At 41.4% G+C, this 26,346-nt stretch overlaps 1 protein-coding gene across 3 annotated transcripts in view; it reads right to left on the bottom strand.

Moving 5' to 3' along the window:
- The window catches only part of CNTNAP5 (contactin associated protein family member 5), an 801,428-nt gene that overhangs the window by 370,993 nt on the left and 404,089 nt on the right, over positions 1 to 26,346 (bottom strand). The window lies entirely within an intron of this gene.

The following is a 26,346-nucleotide window of genomic DNA, read 5'->3' as shown; positions in this document are numbered from 1 at the left end:
GCTCGGGGAGCGGGACAACGTTGAAATGCTTTGAGGTGTCCCTGGTTCACTACAGGTCACACTCCTCCACAATCCTTCACACTGTCCTCGGTTGCCCTTGCCCTGGGGCAGCTGCTTGAGCTGTCCAAAAGCTCCCTGCTCTTAGAGCACAGCCCTCCTCAGTTCTCTGACGGCAAGTCCAAAAACAAACAAGTAGGAAAGAGATGGGAGTAGAATGGAAATGCCTGCAAGTGCGTGTTTCCAGCTCAGCTCCCCATGCCACAGCTGCCATGTGCCATTTCTGCGTATAATCCTGTCTCAGTCATGCTTGCTGTTGGCAGAAATGCCACAGTGTTGAGAAACATCTATACCAAACCCCACCCCCATCTCCCCAGTAGGGAGAAAGAAGAAAAAATCAGCTAAATGCACAAGTGCTACTTTTGAAGTCAGCATGGATTATTTCATCTTTCTCAATAATGCCATTTGTGACTTTGGAATCCTTCTCAAGGCAGCATTTGAGGGAGTCCCCGCCATGATTTAGAAACAGCATGAAGGAAGGCAATTCACTTTAGAACAGTGTCAAAACAGAAAGTGGCTAAAAGTCTACAGATTGTATTCTACCCCTTCGATCTATCAATTCAACTTTCATTCCATCTCCCTCCCCACCGCCCTGCCAAGAAAGAAACTCCATTTCTCAGACTCTCTACTCCACTGCACATTGAATTCATTGGAGAATTCAAGAACCCTTCACGATTTCTCAAGCACTGTAAACCAATGTGCTTACACATAAGTTGTAAATGTGATCTTAATCCTTTGCATTAGTCCTTAAATGTACATTTTGACTGATAAGTACGGAGCATGCCATGACACAGGAGTGCACTGTGGCCAAATCTTCATGATAAATCGGCCAACCCTGGCTCTGTAGATGAGATTAAAAGGAAGTCAGTAACACTGCCACGGGTCCCTTTGCCCCCTCCCTAAGTTACAAGACCTGCAGTGTCCTTCATTGTTCAAAAAAGAAGTCACTCTATGTTGAAGAGGCTAAATCCTTGGTACCTGATGTATTTCTCCTGGCAACTCCACCATGTCCTGATTGGATGGTGACCCTCCAGACGCTGCCAGTCAAGACTGTGGTAAGGCCTCCCCAAGGCAACAACTGCAACAGGGAGCTGGAGCCCCTGAGTGAGGACCTCACTTTGTCCCCAGGATGGCAGTTCTTAGTGCCCTGTGCTTTCACGTTCATATAAGCCCATCCTCCAAAAGGTGAGATACCCAAAGATGCTGGAACCAAGATAGAGCAGGTAGCTGTCCATTAGAGACCCCCCAACAATACCTATGTTTCTTCTCAAGGATCCACCACGGCCTTTTCTTTAAAACCCTTAAAACACAGACGTTCCCACCCCACCTTTCTCACACAAGAGTGATCTCTGCAGATGGAACACCGAACTTTGAAACCCTAAAGATCTGTCCATAGGCCATATTAGAAAGACTTCCCATATCTGTGTAAAAACAGTGTTTCGTACCATAAACAACAAGAGCTGGCACTGTCCCCTGTCATGAGCAGCTTTAGGGCCTCCTACAGATGGTCATGACTTGAAACCCAAGAACCAAGTTTGTGTCGGTGAAGAAAGCAAACTCTTTTCATTGATTCATCCTCCCCAAGGAGGCCCTCCATCCAGAGGGCAGAGAAGAATCTCCACATCACTAATTGCTACAAAGAAGCAGTACATGATCTCACACAAAGGAAACCCATCCTAATCTGGAAGGTTACGACAGGCTTCCTCAGGGAGGCGACATTGGAATTGAGATTTTACGGAAGCAGAGGAGAAGCAAAGTGGAGAGTAAGGAAAGTGTTGTTATCTGAGTACAGAGGGAAAGCATTTGCTAAGGCCGGAGGCAGGAAGGTGTGTGGCATAGTCAGGGACCTACAAGAAGGTCAGCTGACTGCAGTTCAACAGCCAGCATGTCAGCAGGCAAGATAAAGTGGAAAGGACACAAAGAGACACAATCGTGTAAGCCTTTAGACCATGTTGAGCTACTAGAACTTGATCCTATGGAAACAAGACAATGGGAAGGGGGTGAAGGGGAAATAGCTGTAGAGTCTAGGATAGATGCATAGTCATATTGTGCCTCAGATGCATCCCTCAGGGGGCTGTCCTTAGTGCGTGGAGTGCATTGTGTGCAAAGATGAGAAGTCAAGAGCCATATTTCAGGAAGCTCTCAATCGCAGTTAGTAGACTACAGCAGTGAAGTGCTTGTGGAGAGCTCCATGGAGAATGGCAAAGGGGGAGAGGGAGAAAAGCAAACAGGTATTTTGTAGGTCAAATTGATAGGAGGTGCTGTGCCGGCTGAAGGGGCAGGGAGACCAAGCATAGCTCCTACTCTCCTCCGCTTGAACAACAGACTTCAAGTAAGTAAGAGCAGAGATGGCCCTTAACTGCTGACTGACTGCCACCTGCCATCCTGGCGTCCACCCCCAGTAGAGTGTGAAGACACACTGACAGCAAACAGAAGTCCTCAAGTTGACCCATCCAATCAATTTGTATAGTTACTATGGCAACTGCCCCCTAAACACATTCCATGCCTTTCTCCCTCCACCAGGAATGGCTTCCTCAGGCATCGGCACCCAACTTCCCACTCCCTCCTTCTTGGGCCACATACCTGAGCCCCTTCTAGATCCCTCCATCCACAAGGTGGCTGCCATCTCCACAAGCTTTCATTGGTCTGTGTACCATACCATTTATCTACATATTTACACGTGTGTTACCATACATCTGCTACATCTCTTACACTGCCTTGTTGTAATTAGCTACTCTTGAATACCTGGCTAGGCTTGACGCATTAATACATTTGTAATTGGGTACAGAACATCTTCCATTGAATTCTGAGAAGGAAGTAAAACTGTTCAATTTAGGGAGAAATGGCTTCTTGTCATAAGTATTTACTGGAAAAAACACATATTCTGTCTGATCCTTATTTTTGGCTACTGTACCAGCATAATAGTAGAGGGTTGACTTAGGATCAAATGAGGCCATGAGCAAGGTGCCCAACATTGTTCCTAATGGTGCTTTTCTGCTTTCCCAGGTCTGCCACTTTCTTGAGTGATCTGAGGTAAGTCACTTATATAGTCTTAGTTTTCTGTTTTGTAACCTGAAACCTTTGGCCTGGATGGTTCTAAGGTCCCCACTGCTTCCCATTCCTAGGGTCTCTGAGATGGAGTGCACCCACATCCTTATCATTTGTCCTCTTTAGAGGGGGGAACAGGAGTCATTTGGATGAGAAGTGTAGCCAAGTGTTTACATTTTAAAATACCTTTCTTTAGAATGATTCAGGGCATAAGGAAGGACACCTCGTCCTTCTACTAATTCTTTCTAACTGCAGGGAAGAAAGCACAAGCCTCCAGAGAGGATGATGTATATTACAAAAATAGTAAACAGAAAATGATTGTGTTTCATATTTTTAAAAAGAGGCCCAATATTTTATTTTATTTATTTATGTTTTTAAAAATGAGGCCCAATTTTGGGGCATCTGGGTGGCTCAGTCAGTTAAGTGTCCAATTTTGGCTTATGCCATGATCTCGCAGTTCATGAGTTCACACCCTGTGTTAGGCTCTGTGCTGACAGCTCAGAGCCTGGAGCCTGCTTCGGGTTCTGTGTCTCCCTCTCTCTCTGCCTCTCCTCCACTCGTGTTCTGTCTCTCTCTCAGAAATAAACATTAAAATTTTTTTTTAAAAATTAAAGAAGAGATCCAATTTTTAAAACCATACTTCACATGATATAACAACCAACTGACTGACTATTCCTCTCCTTAGTTCCCTCAACACAAAAAGCATCCATAAATACTTTACAAAGAAAATGCTGGGTTAACATTTCACTGCACCAGGATTTATGGTGTTTAAAAATTTCTTGCAGATAATAAAATAGGTGAAATTATATGTAACCTGCTTAGCTTGGTGCTGATCCAAGGGATATACAGTGAAAATCAGAAGAAAACAATGAGCGAGAACACAGGTGCTGAACAGCTACCCCCTTTCCAAACGAATCCCCATCATTCTACCACGAGATCAGAAGTTAGTGAAAAGCTGACTGAATTCCAAATAAAACCCATCCAACTAAAACCCTTGTTCCCTGGTGGAGGGGCCTGTCGAAAAGGAGATCTTACAGTAATCTCATAATTACTGTGGTCTCCTGATGACCTGTGAGTGAGGAATGTCTGTACATTTAAGTCTTTGTCATGTGACCACGGAATGAATCTGATGAACTGTCACACACAACACTTCTTGTCCATACAGAGGGACAAACTTCAGAAGATGCTGTTCTGTCATGGACACGGTGGAGGAAACACCATCAAGGTCTCAATGTGAGTGTGTAATAGATGGAACAGACTGAAACGCGCTGAATGGTGAGCTAATGGTCTCTGGTTTGCCAAACATTGCTGAATATGCAGTCATCGTCTTTTTCCCATTGGCCACTGGGTATTTTAGCCAGGACTCAGACAGCACGAGGCGAAAATGCCATGGTTCACCAAGGTAGAATAAGAAGCTAACAAAACTGAGAAGAAAGACATGAACAAATGACTTAATCTGTGCCTATTTCACAGCTGTATTATTGAACATAATCCTATGCTTATTTTAGATGAGGTCATGGACGTACATGACATGGTTCAGATCTTAGTAGCCCAAGCTAACTGTGCCCGAGTTTCTACCTAGGTGTTGCCTTTACCTTATCTCTCTGCTAAGGGATCCACTTTGTTTCAAGATAGTTCCTTACTTACTTGTGTTGGCTGCACAGACCACAGGTTATGGCTAAAGGGACCACCAGTGATGGAGTGCACATAGGCATTTTTCAGTTGTGGGCATTTTCTTCTAGTCAAACTTTGGCCAGTGATGACTGGCACCATCGTTTTCTAGTTGTCTTGATTTGGCAAGTGCCTTCTTTCCTGACACATTTCACTACCCAAAGACCTCTATTCCTGCCTGTGATAGTGATTCAAGCCATTTGGCTATTTTGTGGAAGGCACCAGAAAGTTATCTCCTGCTGCTTTAAATTATGGTCTCAAAGAAGTCATAGATACAAGGCATGAGAGGAGCCTGCAAGGCCAATGGCCTCTAACTCATTCCCAATCAGGCTGTTTGCCACTACTCCCTGAGTCTTTTCTAGGACTTCATTCCACCCACTAAATGCTGCTCACTACCTGACAATAAGGTCCTCACCTGGCCTGGAGTCAATGGGGGAGAGGAGGACAGAGGAAAGACACTTGCCAGGCCCTATTCTGGAATCTACTGGCCACCAGGATGTGCAATGGAACGGAGGCAGTTGGGATGCTGTGGTCTTGAACCTTGACAGATGATTGGAATGGTCCCCCATGGAGGTGTCAGGGAACTGCCCCAGGGCACATATAGTTCACTCACCCCCATAGGGGCAAGCACACACTTTCACCAAGCCTCTGAAGTGGGGGTGGGGTGGCGGTGGGGATTGGCTTTAGCTGGAAGGGTGGTGCGAACCAGAAAACCATCTACCAGATATGGGACCCAAGGCTTCTGGCCCTGGGGACACATAGCTGTCACTCATCTGAGAATATCTCTGTCCACCTCTGTCCACCCCTGCAGAAAAAGAGAGGGGAAAAGCAGAAAGCATTCAAAGAGTAGACCAGTCTTTATCTGTTGACAAGAAACCTGCAGTCATTGATGGAGGTAGGGTGGGAACAGAACTTGACCAAAGTTAGGATGAGTCTGCTTCTAGTCTGGGGAACAAAGCAGCAGTTAGATAAAGGGACTTTGTGAGTAACTAGGGGAGATGGAGATTGGTGACCAGTCTACTCCCACTGGGACTCTTCAAATGTCACAGCCAAGTCCTGGTATGTCCCTTCCTTTGATCCTGAGATGATATGTCAGGAATGGCTGTCTTGCTGTACCAGAAAACCAATATTTTTAAAGTTTATTTATCTATTTTGAGAGAGAGAGAGAGAGAGAGAGAGAGAGAGAGAGAGAATGAGGGGGGAGGGGCGCAGAGAGAGAGAGAGAGGGAGGGAGAGACTCCCAAGCAGGTTCCGTGCTATCAGCACAGAGTTCAATGTGGGACTTGAACCCACACACTGGGAGATCATGACCTGAGCTGAAATCCAGAGTCGGATGCTTCACCGACTGAGCCACCCAGGTGCCACCAGAAAACCCAAGTTCAGACCTCAAGGGAATAGAGCAAACCCATCCTGAGGTTCTGCTTACCTCAACTGGTTTTAGAGGATCCTAAATGTGCACTTCTAAGGGTTATACTACTGTGCTGAGCTGTTATTTACAAAGCATTTTCATTGTGGGTGTTTGTTTTGTTTTTAATCATCATCCAGACATCACAACACCCTGGTGAGCAAAAAAATACAGCTAGCAGTGCAAGGCTGAGTTTCAATCACGAGGCATCAAACAAAGCCAATCAAGCATTTATAAGCTGGGGGAAAATGATCTTGATTCAATCTAATTTGTGGGGAAAGATTTCAAAGCCAGTTCTTGATTTTCCAAATGAGTACAACCATTTCTAATTTGATTTGTCTGAGAACTCCCAGGACTGACTGGTGTGCTATCAGCAAATGTAGAGGAAAGAATGTTCTGTTAGCTAAAGCTATCTTTCTGATTCACAAACTTAGGAGGAGCAAGAGGCCAAATTTAGGGTTGTTTGTTTGTTTGTTTATATTTAGACAAAGATAAGCTCCTTTGTTTGTTTGTTTGTTTGTTTGTTTGTTTATGAGAGATGTATTAAATCATTCGCATGGGCCACGCTCAGTCTTAGTAGCAAGGACACAGCCCAGGAGACAGGCAGGCTCAGAACTTGCTCACCTGGAGCTCACACCGCACCGGGTGGGGGACACCGAACGTGTCATCGCAACTACGATTAGGTGCCAGGAGAGAGAAGTTGAGGTTGCTGGGACAGTATGTGAAATGGATTCACAAAGTACCCTTTGAGTTGGATGACAGGTGGGAAGAAGTGGGAGTGGGAACAGGATTGGTGTGAATGGTGAGAAAGAAGAGGAAGACAATCCTTGGGAAGAAAGTCATGATGCATTCTTGGAATTTAAGGGAGAGGAGATGCTCGGCATTAGGCTATGCAGGCAACATTTTGTTTCTGCCAAAGAAGGCCTTCAAGGATGGAAATCATGTTCCTTGGGTTTCATCTGGGGGATACCCAGGGAGAAGCATCTTTACTATTGAAAGGAATGTCCCATTTGTGGGTGTGCTGGCAAGTGGTTCCCCACGTGGCCCTCTTCTCTGGCTTTCTACGATCTGGCTACATGTCCATATCAGTGAACAGGGACCAAGTGAGAGCCACATGCTGCTTTTGGCCTCAGACATCCACTCTTGACTCTGCCTCTCTTTTGCCCTCCACCCCACCCCAAGACTACTCGCTCCCAATTTCAGCTCCTTGGCTGTGGAGTCAGTGTTAGTTTTCTGCCTGTGTGTGTCTCTGTTCCTGGCCCCATATTCTATGCTTCTTCTCTGTGTGTCAAAGGTGAATACCCCGACTTGAGTTTCAGTTTTTACAAATAGTGGTGCTTTTCCCCTAGAAACAAACCCTAGGAGAGGTCCTTGCGAACTGTGGAGTAGAAGGGAATGACAAACCCATGACTAAACTGATAACCTCTTACTTTTAAGGTAGAAGACAAAGCTGTAACTCTCCCTTGAACACACTTGAATTTCTATTTCCAAATATTGTACAAAGCTATTTGGAAATATGGATCAAGAAGCTTAAGAATATTAATAATCCTTTTTGACACTTCCACTTCTAGAAATCTATTTTCAGGAAACACTCTGAAATCAAACCAAGATTTACACACTACGCAACCATTATTTATAATAATAAACCTGGCTCTAAAATTAAAAGAACAGTTACGTAAAGTATGGTATCTTCATATGACATATTATTTTGCCACCACTAATAACAATTTTTTATGGTAAGCACGACAATTGCTTTTACTACAACATCAAAAGAAATGAACAGGATACAAATTGCACGTATGAATCAGATAAAATATAGCTGGATAAAAATGTAGATATAGAACGGAGGCCCCTTTGCTAAATAGTGACTCCAGCTGGGTTGTGGAAGTGTGGTGATTTTTATTTACATAATTAATTTTTTCTCCATTTCAAATTTATTTGAAATGAAAAATTAATACTTTTTCTTTTTCTTAAAATTTTTTAATGTTTATTTTTGACAGAGAGAGAGAGAGAAAGAGAGAGAGAGAGAGAGAGAGAGAGAGAGAATGAGTGGAGGAGGGGCAGAGAGAGAGGGAGACACAGAATCTGAAGCAGGCTCCAGGCTCTGAGCTGTCGGCACAGAACCCAACGTGGGGCTCGAACCCACAAACCATGAGATCATGACCTGAGCCGAGGTCAGACAGTCAACCAACTGAGCCACCCAGGTGCCCCAAAATTAATACTTTTCTAAAAGAAGTTTTAGTTAAATAGTTGTCCAAGTACTATTGGAAAGTTTTCACGACAATAATATTGTGGATTAGTAGCTGCTATCAAAGGCATCAGTGTGGATTATTGAAAGAATGGAATCTAAGCAGTGATAGAAGCAGCTGCTAAAACCCAATGACTACTATTTTTCAAATGATTCCCACACCTGAATAATTTCAGAATTGTTTGTCCCTTCTACTATAATCTTTAGGTTACATGTCTACTGAAGTAGGCACATGTAACAATTCATTACAGCAGGACAGTCAAAAGAAGGTGTCGTGTGTGTGTGTGTGTGTGTGTGTGTGTGTGTGTACATGTCATCACTTTTTCCTTTTGAGTGAACTTTCTTGTACAAACTTGGCCCACAACCAAAGCAACTTTCTAGTCCACATGCATGCACATGGTGCTTTTCTAGACTAAATTCACGGAGGTGAGAAACAAATGGGCTTCGGGCATCCTGGGTAGAGACTGAAAAGCAGCAAGGGCGTGCGAAAGGGAAGTGCCACTACCTGGCCTGGAAAATGAGGCAAATTCATACGTCGATAATGAATACATCATAAAAACCAGCTGCTCATTTTCCTCTATAAGGATTTAGAAATAAGAAGAAATGTATCTAATTCTGATTATCGCTGCTGTCTCTGAATAGACATTTTAAAAGTTTTCCAGAAAAGTAACTTTAAAAATTAGAAGCTGACACTAGATTACTCCTATTTGGGGTGGTGAATATCAGCACTAACAGAAATATAATGCAAGCCACACACGTAGTTTAAAATTTTCTGCTACCTATATTAAAAAGAAAGAAGTAAAATGAAAGAGATTAACTTAATTTTTAATTTGCATATTAGGTCATTTAACTCAATACATTCATATTATTTAAACATGAAGTCAATATTAAAATTGAGATTATATATTTTTTAACCTTTCCAGCTCATCTCAATTTGCTCTAACCACATTTTGAATGCTCCACAGTCGCACATGGCTAGTGGCTACCATATTGGACAGCATAAATCTAGAGTGCCGTTATAATGGTGATGATAGACCTTGACGCCAAAGTAGATTCTGCACCACTTTTCATATGAGAACTCTCCTATACTGACTTTTATTGTTCAAAGAGATTTGGGCAGAGATCCCTAGTTCCCTACTCAAAATCCATTCTCCTTGCCTTTCCTGTAGTGGATCTCCAATGAACTTGAGGCAACAATAGGCTCCAGTGGGTGGCTACATGTCCCCACTCCCTCTGCAAATCTGTGTGGCCAGGTGACTTAGTCTGCCTTTGAGGCATGACAGGGCAGAAGCATTAACTGGGACTTCCTGGAAGCCTCAAAAAGAGCTGACTCAGCCAGCAGGGATATTCCTTTGGCCTCTGCTTTTTCTCCTGTTTGGCAGCTTTGCACGTAGACACGATACCTCAAGTTCCAGGAGCTTACTGGGACCCTCAGGATAAAAGCCACAGAGCAAGTATGGCTTGCATGAAGGATGGAATGATCTGGGTCCCTAACTGCTTCCTGAGGCTTCTCATCCCAACGTTACTGTTTTGTGGAGAGGGCAGAAGAGCTTATAGATAACTGATACAAGCATTGCCAGTGGTCTTAGGATAATACCATTTGAAGCAATTGTAACGAGCTGAATTGTTCCTCCAGAATTCATATGTTGAGACTCTAATCCCCAGTATCTCAGAATGGGACTGTATTTGGAGATGAGACCTTTGAAGAGGTGATTAAGTTAAAATGAGGCAATTAGTGTGGGCCCTAAACCAATCTAACTGGTGTCTATAAAAGAAGAGGGAAATTGGGCACACAGAAAAACCATTTGCATGGAGACACAGAGGAAAGGCCACGAGAGGACAAGGTGCCCATGTGCGAGCCAAGAAGAGAGGCCTCAGGAGAACCCGAACCCGCTGACACCTTGATCTCAGCCTTCTCCTCTCCAGAACCTTAAGACTATCAGTTTCTGTTAAGCCAAGCCAATCTGTGGTGTTTTGTTATGGAAATCCTTGTAAACTCATACAGTGAGAGAGGGCTGGTAAATAACTCTCCTTAATGAAATCTTTGCCTTGAGAGGTATTTTAGAGATGATCTAAAGAATGTTTCTCAGTCACAGCACCAGAAAGAAGAAATCAACTGTAGAGTTTACCCAGCTACCTAGTAACCTGGTTGGATGGAGAAGCCTCATCTCCTGACTCATACAGTGAATCTAATTAGGTCATGCTGCTGCCGCTGCATTAGGGACAGAGATTATTACTGGAGGTAGACAGCCCGAAGATCATCCCTTTCTGAAAGAGAGAGAGAGAGAGAGAGAGAGAGCAAACAGAGAGACAGAGAGAGAGGCGAGAGGAACAAGAGATCCGAAGCAGAAGCAGGCTCTGTGCTGATAACAGCAAGCCCGAGGCAGGATTCGAACCCACAGACTGCAAGATCATGACCTGAGCTGAAGTCGGACACTCAACCAACAGAGCCACCCCTGGAAGGTCATCTTCTAATTCTGTATCTCAGGTGGCTAAAAGGTAGGTGGTGCCAATGATATCTTACTTATATGTGAAGATCACTAGGTATACAGAGGAAAAGCCTCCCCTCAGAAGGTGCTTCCACCCTCCAGTGTTAAATAAGGAGACATTCTCACTGCTAATCAGACCCTGATGGTCTGGATTGGTATAATCATCCCAGCACAAATTTAAACAAATAACTTATTAAGCATGTACTACCTGTAGTATGCTAGCTTCCTCACTGGGAATTCAAATGAATCCTTTCTCCTCTTACAAAAAAAAAAAAAGTAATTCAGTTATTCAACTTCTTTTGATCACCATTTTCATGATGTGATGTTACTTTAGCTAAAATTTAGAAACCCAGTGATTAGAGCAGGGTAGAAAATGTACATAACACATATCACAGCAAATGGACATGGATTTGGCATCAGAAAAGCCAGGGAGAGAGACTTCCTAGCTATGTAACTTGAGAAGTGACTTTAAGATCATTAACACTCCTGTTTCTCTCAAATAGTTGTCTACTTCATAGAGTGACTTCGAGGATTAAAATAGATAAGTGCGAAAAGCAGTTGACAGAGTATCTGGCACATACTAAATGCTCAGTAAGTTATTATTTTCATTACAGACTATGTTGATGACAAGAAAAACAAAAGAAGTTATATGAAAGAATATTCCTTTTTAAAAAAAGAAGACTGGAGGGAAGCCTGGGTGGCTCAGTCGATTAAGCGTCCAACTCTGGGTTTTGGCTCATGTCGTGATCTCAGTTTCATGAGTTCCGGCCTCATGGTAGACTCCGTACTGTCAGTGCGGAGCCTGCCTGGGATTCTCTCTCTCTTCCTCTCTCTCTGCCCACCCCCCCTCATTTTGTCTCTGTGTCTCTCACAATAAATAAACAACAAAAAAAAAAAGACTGGAAAATCTACACTGGCATAGTATTTATGGTTGCCTTTGTTTGACGGGAATGCCGGTGATCTTTTTCTTTCTTTCTGCTTTTCTATATTTTACAAATTTCCTGTAATCTGTAAACATGAATTTTCTTGTGCAGCCAAATGCTCTACCACTGGCCTATACCCCCAAATTCTCTTGTGAAAAATGAAAATGAAATATCATTGTTTAGGCGCGCCTGTGTGGCTCAGTCGGTTGAGTGCCCGACTCTTGATTTTGGCTCACAGGTCATGATCTCACAGTTTGGGAGTTTGAGCCCCACACTGGGTTTTGTGTGGACAGCACAGACCCTGCTTCTTATTGTCTCTATCCCTCTCTCTCTCTGTCCTTCTCCCACGCTTGCTCTCTCTTTCTCAAAATAAATAAATAAACTTTTAAAAAATGTCATTTTCTAAGATACTTATTGGTTCCTATGCTGGTCATTTAATTACATCGCTGGGAGGACTATGACTCTTGTGCTTTCCCAGGGCAGTATCAGCCCTAATTGCCCCACATTTTTATAAAACGTGGGCCCCACTGCATCCTGTAAGGAGTATAAGGTTGTAGGGTTATCTGGGTCATGAAGCACTAAAATTGGACCTCTGGGCTATAAATGGCCGTACCCTGGTTATAAGCACTTAATTTTATAAGTAAAAACATGGAAAAAAAAAGTCTGGATTGTCTTAACAGTTTTCCCCAGTCATCACACTGTTAAAAGTCTGGTAAAATTCACATGCTTTCTAGTTTCCTGGAAGAATATGAGATAGGTGCTTGCTACGGTTTCTGTGTGAAATGTTGTATTTGCCGGTGTATAACAGAATGACGAACATCCACCAGAGCCTCTAAAACTAAGAGCTTCTTCTGGGGCTGCCTGATCTTCCATTAACCTTGCGAAGCTACCATTGAACACTGCATCTCAGCACTGTGTTCCTGCAGTGCTCCCCCAAATCATACTGTGCTTCTAAGTTTTCACCATGGGTCATCCATCACTGAGGTAAACAGTGGGTTTTAGGGCATTCCCTCAGCCCCAAATCTGGTCACACAAGACATTTCTAACAGACACACCAACTGTGGCTTGTGGAGGCTGAACGTGTCCATTTGGCCTTGTTCTTCATCTCCGGGCACCTTTCTTAAAGGCCTAGTCGATCTATTTTTCACTTTTAAATTATCCTTATTATTTTTAAAAATAACATGTTATTTAGCTACTGGACTCTGTGGGTGCAATGAGGACAAATATGAATGTCCTTCAAAGGGCTGTTTCCTTGGCAGAAGCAAGGTACTCTGGGGACCTTATATCAGGGAGGAAACTGAAGTAATAATTGACCACCATGGGGGAGAATGGATAACCACTTGGGCTGATGTAGGAACAGAATGGGGAGCTGAACTAGGACATTAGAGAAAAATGTGGAAACAAATGGCAAAGAAATAAAACTGTTTCAAAGAGAGAGAGTGGTGAGTTGCATGAGAAAACCTTTCGGTGAAATGTGAGAAGTTTTGTGAGAATTGCAGCACGTCAAATCCTCACCACAGGGGTAAATTCTTCAAGTGATTCACATTCTAGTCTACCCACAGCACGCCCCAAACCTTCTGAGTATGAGAAATTCCTTTCAATGTAACAGATTACATGGACCCATAAAAGAGAGTAAGAGTAGTTTCACTATTTTCTACTGAGGCAGCAAGCAATGACACAGTTAAATAAATTAACATGTCCCTACTCACACAAGCCTGCACGTGTATTTAAGAGTTTGCACTTAAACCCCTGTGAGACATGCTATGCTTGCCCAAGGTTATGCCCAGGCGACATGAAACCATGAATATACACATGCCTCTGGTTTTGTCTTCCCTACCCCCTCTTCAAGATGTCCAGAGATGCGCCTCTGGTTTTTAGCGTGTATTTTAAAAGAAATAAAAGAGACTAGAGAGAGTGCCAGTTACCCATTTCTGAGTTTCAGCTCCAAAGCCACCCTTCTTTGGCCTGCTTTTGACACTGGAATTGGACTCTGTAAACATTTCTCACCTGAACGTTAGGCTCTGTCAGTAGAGGGCACTAGAGGGCCACTGCAAGGAGATTGCATTTGGGAGACTTTTCCGGGTTCCTGTCTTCCATGACTGGAAAGTCACTGGAGAGCCCCATGATTTCTCACAGTTGAGTTCCAGCTGTGCCCTCAGCTCACACTTTCCCCGTAGGGGGCAGCTCCCACAGGCAACTTCGACCTGCGCTGTCTGGCAAGTTTCACTGTTATCCAAAGACTGCCTGGTCCCCTGGTAACCTCCCTTTCCAAGAGGTGTGAATCTCAGCCTGGGAGGCAGGCAGGGGGAGCTCTCCTAGTCCCTAGTTCCTTCACAGTCTATTCTCCCTAGGGCCAAGAGAAACTACCTGATCTTTTTCAACTTGCTCTTTCTGGATCCTTAAGTCCTCTTTTGCCCATTTTAGCAAGTTAACCACCTTCTACTAGCTAACATTTTTTTAAATAGTAATAATAGTAATAATATACATATATACGTGTGTGTGTGTGTGTGTGTGTATCCTTTTCAAACAACCTAGATCTTCGCAGATAGAGATATCTTCTAAATCTTGTGACACGAAGCAAAGAGCTTCTCAGAAGCCATCTCAGCTGTCACACATGAAACAGATCCAGTGCCAGGTCCCTTCTTACCGAGGTCGTGGTGATTCAATGAGGAAAATTTACATAAGATTATTAGGAACTTACAAACACATGGAAAAGGTTTGATTTTATCTACCATTTTCCTAACCTAAAATACAATCTGGAGCTCCTAATTTATCGTCCATAGATAGACTTCAGGGGTATGTATGTGCTCCAGAAATGTTATGCAAAATAAAGTGTGCCCATAATTTTCATTATATTCTTCAAGGGGTACGTGTCTCCTAAAATGTTAGTAATCACTGACCTAAAATCTTTAGAGTTGTTCGTGTCGAAGGCCATTTACCAAACAGGACAGACATAGTCATAGGACTACAGTCTTCATGGGGAGCATAGAATGAGAAATGATGAGCAAAGTGGAGCAATAAAAATAATTATAACACTATTATTAGCTATTAGTGATTCAATGCTTATAATATCCCAGAAGTCACCATGCATCTATGAAGTAGATGATGCCACCGAATCATGATGAAGTAAAGTAACTTGGTCCAGATTCTGTAGTTATTATGTGATGATGCTGGGATTTAATCTCACTGCCTTCAAAGATTATACACTTCTTCAACACACAGTACCTTCCTTATATACATTTCAACACTATGAGTGACACAGAAAGGTATGTTTAGTTTGTGAAACTTACAACATACTTAAGGTCTTAAGTGAAAGGAGAAACTCTTGCAAAGAACTAGACCAGAATAAAACATTGTTTCCAAGAAATACTACATTCCACTGTGAGTTTCTGTGGCTCTGCCTTGAAATGCCTTCCTATCACCTCAGAATTATCTGAGATGTTTTTCCTCAAAACCTACCTCAAGTTCTTGTACGTTCCTGAAGTCTTTCCTAAACCCACTAGCCCTGTGACTTCTCCTCCTTAACTCTTATAAAGTATTTTTGAATCCTGCCAGTAATTTTCAGTGGTTGGGGGGTATGACGGCCAGAAGCACACCTGGCCTTACAGGTGGGAAATCAGAGCTGTAGTCAAAGCAAGAAAGCAAGAAGCTATGAAACCGAATGGAATCATTGAGAGAACCACTGATAATCATTAGAGTATTCAAGGTGGCAAAAGAAACAAAAATATATGCCAAACCATTAAGGCAACTGAGAGGAGATGAGGAAGGGTGGCCATCAAAATGGTGGCCAGGAGAGCAGAAAGTATATACAAAGAGACAGGCAAAGTTGCATCGGCTTCTAATTCTGAGTTCTAAAACGGGACTCAATGCCCAGTATGTGCATACTGGGGCAGAGAGAGGCTTAAAGTTTCCCACCCATTGAAGGCAAGTGTCATTTTCTATGAGCACAGTAGATACTCAATAAACTATATTTTGATAATGATGACTGATGATGATGAATCAAATGCTGACTTGTGTCATGCTGTATAAGTATGAGGGTCGCAACAAAGAAAGCATAATGGAGCTGAGTGGTGAAAGGTACTCTGAGGAGAAGGTGGGATCTGGAGTGGCCGGATGAGGCCAGCAGTCACAGCGTATTCGTCAGTACACCTTTCCCAAACCCAGGGTGGATTCTGCTTATGGATCATAGCAACTTCTTCTATACAGGCTGGACTTGAATCCATGATTCTCCCTAGCCCTATGGTCCAGGGAGCCACAGACAACCCACTGGGGTTGACGCACGCAGGGCAGGAATGCAGTAGGTTCACACTGGTCTACCCTAATGGTGGTTCCATTTTTAAACTTTTGAAACTTCCTAATTATTTGCTATATGTCTACTGCCCTAAAGCTCCTAAGTGGCTCCCTGAAATCTACACTTGTCTGATTACCAGTTCTCTCTGGGCCTCCCCACAAGGCAGCAATTCAAGGGTCTGTGGTTGGCACAGCCTGGGGGCTCCAGTACTCTGTTCCATCTCTCAGAAGCAGCTGAATATTTTGAGGCTCATCCTGATTCAGAATGTCAACCCTACATGTGAGTTTGGAAAATGATGGCTGGTTTGGGGCTAGGTCAGGGAAGAGCTGAAAGTAAAAATGAGCTCAGCTGGTATGGGAGCAACATGGGATGAACAGGTTTAGAGCAGGGTATGTACATAGTGAATTCCAGAAACACTGAAGCATCTAGGCCTGGCTAGAAAAGAGCCAGCATTGAGGAGAAACTGGAGGAAATAAACTTCTATATATTGGAGCAGCTGATTATGAAAGATTCAAAACCCAGGCACAGAAGCTTCCATCACGGAATACAAGAGCCACTGGTCACAGAGGGTTGAGGGAGGCAAAAAAATCCCTGTGCAAGACTCATAGCCACCTCCTTAAATGCGGAAGGAAGAGCCTGGAAGCGGGACGCTGGCACTGGACACGCTGAGAGCCACGGAACCAGTGAGGAGCCCCTGCCAAGACCACAGCCATGTCGGTGTAAGGGAGTTAGGCTGTTCCCAGACATTGCTTCTGCGGCTCTTTCCTCCTCTGGCCAAAGGCAAGGGTTCTGCCTCAATGCCCGTACATGGCAAGAGATACCCCAGAGAGATTTATTTGTCAATTAGCAAACCACACAGGGGCCATTTCTGAAACACCTCATTGGTCTTCAATTCCCAAGTAAGCGGTGGTGCTATTCACGAATCTGCCCAGCCTTGTATTTTTTTTTTTCACTTTGACGTGAAAGTCATTCAAGGCCCCAGGAAAAAATAGATGTATAATAAAAATGAATAAAAGCTGATGGTGTAGTGCTTTCCAGAAGAAGAGGAAGAAGACTGTGAATGACATAGCCATTGCCTATATATCATTGACTTTCCCTGGTCCTGGGCAAAAAGCATCTTTCAGTATAAACTGTGGATAACAATGTCTGTCCCTGTCTGTCTCTCACAGAGGTCCCAGGGACGAAGGAGTGAATGCAACCACAGGTCCATATGTCACCCCCCTTTCCTCTCCTCTGGCATTAGCATTGTGATTTGTGGCACCATGATTATCTATAAGACAGCTCTCTGAGACAATACGCCCTCAAGTGAAGGTACTAACATTGCTGATGTTGTGGGAAAAAAAAAAAAAGAGCATTAAAACACATGCTCAGCTCATTAGCTAGAAGTTTTGCATAGAAGAAAAGAGTCTGAGTTGATTTCAAGTTTCATTTAGACCCAACTTCTTTTTAATTTTATTTTTCTATTGAAGTATAACAGTGTTCCATTAGTTACTGGTGTAAGATATAATGATTCTATAATTCTATACATTTCTCAGTGCTCATCAATTTAGGTGTACTCTTAATCCCCTTAACCTATTTCATCCATCCCCCCACCCATCTTCCCTCTGGCAATCACCAGTTTGTTCTCTGTATTTAAGTTTGTTTTTGTTTGGTTGGTTGGTTGGTTGTTTTTCTCTTTTTCTCTTTGTTCCTTTTGTTTCTTGAATTCTACATATGAGTGAAATCATATAATTGTTTTCCTCTGACAGACTTATTTCACTTAGGATTACACAATCTATGTCTATCCATGTTGTTGCAAATTAACCACAGTCTTTTAAATTCATTTGAATATACAAATGAGGGGCACCTGGGTAGCTCAGTCCCTTGAGCATCCGACTTCAGCTCATGTCATGATCTCACAGTTCATGAGTTCGAGCCCCATGTCAGGCTCTGTGCTGACAGCTCAAGAGCCTGGATCCTGCTTCAGATTCTGTGTCTCCCTCTCTCTGTCCCTTACCCGCTCATACTCTGTTTCTCTCTGCCTCTCAAAAATGAATAAGCATTAAAATACAAGTGAATATTCAAATGAATGGAAGGTATGAGGTGGAACCCACAAGGATAAAATGGGGGGGGGGGGGCAGGTGGAGGCTAAACTGGAACAGACTTTAAACAATTGAGTCAAAAATCCATAATCGTTCACCCAATAATCTTCACTCCTGGTTATCTATTCTAAGTGTTCATGGGGCGCCTGGGTGGCTCAGTCCGTTGGGCATCCGACTTCAGCTCAGGTCATGATCTCACGGTTTGTGGGTTTGAGCCCCGCATCTGGCTCAGTGCTGACAGCTCAGAGCCTGGAGCCTGCTTTGGATTCTGTGTCTCCCTCGCTCTGTGCCCCTCCCCCACTCACACTCTGTTTCTCTCTCTCTCTCAAAAATAAAGATAAAAAAAAATTTTTTTTAATGTTCAGAAAATTATTTTTTCATTATGTTTGTTTTCTCCAAAGACACTCTGGTGAGTTAACGTTTAAATGATGCTTATACAGAGAAATTTTTAATAAAAATTTTGAAGATATAGAATATATTTTAAGAAAAACATTAACCATAAGAAGCAAGATATAAAATTGTCAATAAAATAACACCTATGCTTTATAAAATATACATTTAAAATACAAAAACAAAATACATATAGATGAGAATAGTGTTTTCCTCTCTGGCTTATTGTGTGTTTTATTCTGTATATTCCAAATATCCCTAAAAATATATAGAAATGTATATTTTTAACATTCTAAAGAAATTTTAATAACTTCACGTAATGATTTTACCAGATGAGCTCATGAACATCAGTCATCTTAGAAAAAAACAAGTCATAACATTGATTTAAGGTAGAACAATTTCAGGGAGAAAAACCATTCCACTGTTAGTTTCTTTTTCTTAACTTTTAAGTCATATTATTCCTCATATGACCTTGAAACTAATTTTAATGTGCCCATGAAAAGAGAGGAAGCAACTTCTCTGGAAGCTAATAATTTAGCAATATTTTTTCCAGGGTATGAGGTGCATACGACACAGAAGCAAGTAATGTGAATGTCAGACTGGTCAAATGACAGTGGAAGATAGCGGGAAAGTGCAGAGAGAAGACATGATATGTTAGTTGCTTTTTCAAGTGATTCCTTCCATCAAGGGAAAGTATCATTTATCACAGAGCATGCTCACAGAGATGAAACATGATCCCGAGGACAAACTGAAGAGATTATAGGCTTCACCAGACACTAGGGACTTTTCTCTGAGCAATTTTCATAAACTTCTGGGTCACAGGAAGGTAGGACAAAGGTTACTGTCAAGGCGCATGTATACGCCTGTGCGTGCATATACAGAGGTGAGTGCGTGTGTGTGATCTCATGTGCACACTTATACTTATCTCTGAGTGTATTTTCTTGGATTCAGAGCTGCAAGAAATAAACAACCATACTCCAGTGAGTTTCGTGGCAGTAGATACAAACAGACGATAAATTTCATAAAAGCCTGCTATTATTATATATCCGTATGCCTGTTATACTCAAGTCCACGGGGTAACATCTTTTTTATATGCCTCATTTCAAGGAAGTCCATCACTTGATCAAATGTGGACTAGAGATGGCCATTCAATTTTCTCAAATGAATGACATGAATAAGATTGGAATATATTTACTCAAAACCCACTTCACGGTTCATACAGTTTGGAAATAAACTAAATGTCAGATTCAGGACATAGAACCTAAGCTGTCACCAATCTACTTTTGTTATTTGGTGGGATCACAGAATACAAAACTACGTGTTTAGGAATGTAACTAGTCTATCAACCATTATGTTACTGCAGGTGCTGGGTTCAGAAGACTGTGCGGCTTCCGTAGCAGATAGCTGAGTGGAAGACGTTTTGTGACTGTTCAGCAATTGCAGCCATGAGGTTGGGAGATCATTATATGTGCTCGCTATTGCTATCATCCATTCAATTCCTTAATTTTAATTATTTGTAGACAAAGGCACAAAAGTGAATTGACATGGTCAATTAGCCCCAAAGTCAATTCTATGTCTATAGTCCTGCTACCAAAGACCAAGTAAATAATAAGACCATTTCTGCTATGCTCTTCCTTTAAATGAAAAAAAAAATCATTTTAAGACCTATAGTGAAGTGGGTTAGACCTCAGCCAACATCCCAACAATCACATTACTCTCCTTGCCTCTAGAAGAGGGGATTAACACTCGGAAAGCAGAGCTCAAAAAAAGCATCATTTCTTATGAAGTGGAGGGTATGAAATTAATCATTTTCAGGAAACTAGCAGGGCAATATATTTCTTATATTATGTATATAATCATCCACATTACAGGTACTGTACACACACTTCAATGGACCATTTACTTTCTGATTGTTTATTATATGGTGCTGTATTAGCATAGTATGAAAGATTTGAGGAAGAATAGTGAGGTATTTTTTATGTCTACTTTAAGCTGTTAGTTTTACTGCATTTCGGGATGTGGAGAATCGTCTTGTAGTCAAATCGAGCCATAAAGACTAAATTGAATTATCCCCATGGAACAGCTGTTAAATCTCCAGGGAGTGGGCAGGTCCCACAGAAAGGAATGACAAATTGCAATGGTGATACTCACCGAATGCCACTTGCTAAAGAGGTCTGTGCTGCATGAGGCCAACACAGATGCTTCCTTGAGCCTTGAATCACATTTTATAATTTATGGGTAATATCATACCCTTGCTACCTAATGCATTGATTCCATGACTCTCCTGCTAAACTCTGAACTTTCCAAGACTTACTAGCTGTGAGAGAGTCTGTGAACACTGGCAAAGGACAGAAGTGCCACCCCTTTCAAAAGCCCTTACTTAGCACAGCAGTGACTTAGTAACCTGGAGCCAAGCTGATTCTGTAGCTGATACTGTGTCTTTGGGGGAAAACTTTAAGTATGAGTAGGGGAATAAAGGAGTTTGTGCTTGTAATTAACAATGCAAACCATTCCTTCCCTCACAGCATTCCTAAAGGAAAAAAGACTAAGTATATAAAGGTGCGTGTGCGCGCGCGGGCGCGTGTGTATGTGTGTGTGTGTGTGTGTGTGTGTAGTGATATGAAGTGAATTCTCACTTAAGCAAGGTGATGGAAGCAATTTTGGATAAAAATAACGTTTTATTTCCCCTTTAAATTTTGAAGGTTAAAACTAAAGGCTGTCTACCTGCAAAGTAAAACAGTTTTCTTGGGATTTTTTTTTCCCCAACTACATTAGTGCTAAATGGCTTCCTCGTGCTTTGTATTAACAATACCGCCAATTAAACTCTCAGGAATGAAGGACGCTACAAAAGTTTCAGGCAACTTGGTAAGTGCTAAAGTAGTTTAAAATCAACACAACATTTATTAAGGTTTTTGGTAAATCATTCGCCCAGAAAAGGAGATGATGAAAGCTTCCAATATTCAGCAATTCATTTTTTTCCTCTGTGTTATTTCTCCTTTTCTTGCTTTGTGTAACCAGTAAATTTTAAATATATATCATCATTAAAGATGTTTCTAACATGTAATATGTATGCATATTTCCTTTCTGGATACTGCCATAAGGATTTTAGTTATTTATATGTAAGTCTCAGGCTCGCATATTTTTTTTTTCCAATTTTTATTTCAATTCTGGTTAGTTAACATATAATGTAACACTGGTTTCAGGAATAGAATTTAGTGACTCATCACTAACCTATAACACCCAGGGTCACATACTTTTGAACCTGTTTATGAACAATGGGACTGAACATGCTATTATTTTTTTTTTAATTTTTTTTTAACGTTTATTTATTTTTGAGACAGAGAGAGACAGAGCATGAACGGGGGAGGGTCAGAGAGAGGGAGACAAAGAATCTGAAACAGGCTCCAGGCTCTGAGCTGTCAGCACAGAGCCCGACACGGGGCTCGAACTCACAGACTGTGAGATCATGACCTGAGCCGAAGTCGGACGCTTAACCGACCGAGCCACCCAGGCGCCCCTGAACATGCTATTATAAACACCTGTGTTTCACCATGATCTGCCAACTCTTAGAACAGCAGAAGGTAGTGTCCTGCCTTTTAGACGTGTTGACGTTGATGACATTACTCTAAACTAAATTTCCAGTAGCATGTGATCTTACTACCAATAGGCAGATTGAACTTAAAGGAAGTGGTATATTATGAAATACTTAATTAGTGGGGATGGGGTGGGCATGAATGTGTTCACATGGCTCAAGTCCCGAACTAGACTCAAGAAAAATATCATCAGCAATCTAGTACTTAGGTCAATTGGGAGATGGATATACTGAAGTACATGTGGGTAGGATAATTGTCAAGATTCCTGAGCATGAGCCAAGGATGGATAGGCAATGTCAATGGATCTCTTAGAATGAGAGTAAGAGGATTAACCCCTTCTTAGCACCAGCCTTATTCTTCAGAACAACAGGAGTCCGAAATTTGGCCCAAGCCTTTTAAAATACTGGCAATCTTGGGGCACATAGGTTGCTCAGTCGGTTAAGCGTCCTACTTCGGCTCAGGTCATGATCTCATGGCTCATGGCTTCGAGCCCCACATCAGGCTCTGTGCTGACAGCTCAGAGCCCATTGCCTGCCTTGGATTCTGTGTTTCCCACTCTCCCTGCCCCTCCCCTCCTGGCACTCTGTCTGTCTCTCTCTCTCAAAAATAAGTAAACATTAAAAAATAATAAAATATTGGCGACATCTAACCCACTATGATTCCCTTCAAGCAAATCTATCTCATACCCTCAAATCCAATGGCCACTTTAGGAAATGTGTTACTGGGGCACCTGGGTGGCTCAGTAGGTTGAGGACCTGACTTTGGCTCAGGTCATGATCTCACAGTTTGTGAGTTTGAGCCCTGCATCAGGCTCACTGCTGTCAGTGCAGAGCCTGCTCCAGATCCCCTGTCCCCCTCTCTCTCAGCCCCACCCCCCACTCATGTTCTCTCAAAAATAAATAAAACAAAAACAAACAAAAAAATAAAATGTACTACCTGTACAAAATCCAAAAACCCAAATGAAATACAATATTCATTATAAGGTATACTTATCAAGGGGAAAATAAACATCAAGGTCATTTAAGACCTATGGGTTTTCCAGATACTCCACTAGCCAGATCACAAAGAGAATCAGGTTTGGCCTGTCTATGATACAGTGGCCTACTCTTGTCATGGGATTTAGGAGTATCAGTTTAAAGGACTTCCACTTCTGGAAAAATGGAGTAGTATAATTTTCTCTATTTCTCCTACTAAGTACAAATAAAAACTGCCAGACATTATGTATGAAACAAACCTAAGAAGACTCTGAATGGTTGAGAGAAGAAAGCATGCATAAGGATCTTGAGACCCACAGAACAACAGTGAAAGTTCCCCCAGATTTTTGGTTTTTTGCTTATTTACATCTAAGACTTGTTGCTGAAGCAGTCAGCAACCTGGAGAGACAAACTGGTGCAGATCAAAAGTGAATCCCAATTGGAAGTTTGCTCTCTATAATCAAAGAACCAGGAAAGGAACGGCATAGTAAGACAGAATTATCTTCAGACAATAACTGCTCTATGCCAGCCAAACACCACAGAAAAACTGTGGCCCTATTCCCATTCATTCATGCTGCAACAAGATGTCAAAATTCCTGGCCAAGGCTGTGTCAAAGAAGACTGATTAGCAAGCTGGGACTTTAAGCCTTGTCAGAGAGTAGCAAGTCTCTACCTGTAGTATCAACTGAAACCACATGTGGGGTAGAACTTGGACTGTCTACCCCCACTCAGCAGTTAGAGGAACCATACCCATCCCCTGTAGGGATGGTGTAGAAGATGTCTTAGTGCAGAGTCATGACATTTATCACAGTCTAGTAATAAGAAGGGCGCACACACACACACACACATACACATTGTAATGTTAATGGATGTGCCATGAAGAATAGTAATGAGGCTTTCATACATACCCCAGCCAGGGAGAGCTATAACTTAAGTGTTAGTGGAGAGCTGGAACTTTCATCCCTCTCCACCTTACCCTTAAGAGTCAATGGGTGCTGAGCGGAAAATCTGGACTCTACCCTCCCCTAGCAGAGCGGAGGTAATATCTCCCTCTCTACTACTGCAATATTGTCAGAGGAAGACAGCTAATAGAGCAGGTTTAAATATAATTCATCATAGTATAATCTTTAAAATGTCCAGGTTAAAATAAAAAAAAAAAAAAAAAAAAACTCTTGTCACACCAAGAAACAGGAAGACATCAAATTGAATGAAAAAGACAATCAACAGATGCCAGCACTGAGATGAGAAAAAATAATGTTAGAATTACATGACAGGTATTTTTAAGCAGACATTATAGTAAAACTCCTCCAAGGAACAATTAGATATTTGAGACAAGTAATAAAATATAAATATCCAGTAAAACACAGAAAGTCTTAGCAAGGAAACAGAAAATAAAGACAAATGAAAAATTTAGAACTGAAAAATATAGTAACAAACATAAAAATAATTAACAAATATGTGCAGTAACAGAATGAAGGGAATGAGGAAAGAATTAGTGAACTTGAAGATATGACAATGGAAATTACCCAGTTTGAACACAAGACAAAAGAGCTAAGAAAAAAAAGAATATGAACAGAGGATTAGGGACCTGTGGAATTGTAGTAAAAGATCCAGCATTCATATTTGTGACATTCAGAAAGGAGAAGAGAAATAGAGGACTAGAAAATACTCAAATAAACGGCAGAACATTTCCCAAGTTTAGTGAAAGACAAGAGCCCACCGATTCAGGAGACAGAATGAAATCCAAACAGGGTAAACCTAAGGAAATCACACAATACATAATGGTCAAACTCGCAAAAACTAAAGACAAAGGAAAGATCTTGAAAGCACTGAAAGAGAAATGACAGCTTATTCATGGGGCAAAATTTTTTAATAATGGTGGATTTTTCACCAGAAACCATTGAAGCCAGAAGGAAGTGGCTCCATTCTCAAGGCCTGAAAGAAAACAGCATTCAACCCAAAGTCTTATACACGAAGAACATATCTTTCAAGGATGGAATAGCTACCAACACATTATAGATTGAGGGAAAACTAAGAATTTGTCATGAGCATACACTTCGAAAAATGGCAAAAAATGATTTTTTAAATAGAAATGAGATGATAAAAGAAGAATTCTGGAAAATTCAGGAAGGAATAAAGAACAACACTAAGCAAAAATAGTAAAACAGATTTTTCTTCTTCTTTTGAGATTTCTAAATTAGGTTTGGCAGTTGAAGCAAAATAACACTTATTATGATTCCAGTTATATAGATAGTAAATAATAATTAAGAGAATTATATAATAAACAGGAAAAGGTAAAAGAATATAAAGGTAGGTAAGATTTACAAACTCCACTTAAATTGGTGAAATACCAGTAAACTGTCATAAGATGCATATTTATAATACCTGAAGAAACTACCAGCAAAAAGTATACACAGAGATGCATTCAAACACTACATAAATCAAAACAAAATTCTAAAAGTCATTCAAGAAAAACACAGGAAGGTGGAGAGAAAAGAGAAATAAAAAATGGAGGTAACAAACAGAAAACAAAAAAGAAAACAGGCATTTGAGCACCAACACACCAATAATTACCATTACATGTAAATGGTTTAAATACACCAATTAAAAGAAATTGATGAAGTGGATTTAAAAATAACTGTACTATTTACTGTCTACAAGAAAATCACTTCAAATATGTGATATAGGCTGGTTAAATGTATGCAAATGAAAAAAATGACATTTCTTATAAATGTTAATCAAAAACACTGAAGAGTGTTTATATTAATATCAGATAAAGTAGACTTCAGACCAAATAAAACAATCACAGACAGAGAAGAACATTATGTAATGACAAAATGGCCAATCCGCCAGGGAGACATAGCAATCCTAACTGTGCATGTACTAAACAACAGGGATACAAAATATATGAAATAAAAACAGAGAGAAATAAACCAATCCACAAATATAGTTGTAAATATCAACACCATTATTGAGCACCTACTATATACAAGGCAGTCTGCTAGTATTGGGAATGCAGTGGTGAACAAGAAAGAGACCGGTCTGACACTCACAAAACTCGTAGTCTATTCGGGAAGATAAATATTAGTTAATTAATTAGAAAATTATATAACTTGCTAGCATGATAAATTCATCAGAGGAAATCTCAAAGACAAAGGTTTAAGCCCTCATTCAAA

This window comes from Panthera pardus, unplaced genomic scaffold (genome assembly GCF_024362965.1).
Source record: "Panthera pardus isolate Hobbes unplaced genomic scaffold, ASM2436296v1 HiC_scaffold_10, whole genome shotgun sequence".
Lineage (NCBI taxonomy): Eukaryota > Metazoa > Chordata > Mammalia > Carnivora > Felidae > Panthera > Panthera pardus.
The sequence above is the reverse complement of the archived record's forward strand: the minus strand, read 5'-3'. Positions and strand labels throughout refer to the sequence as shown.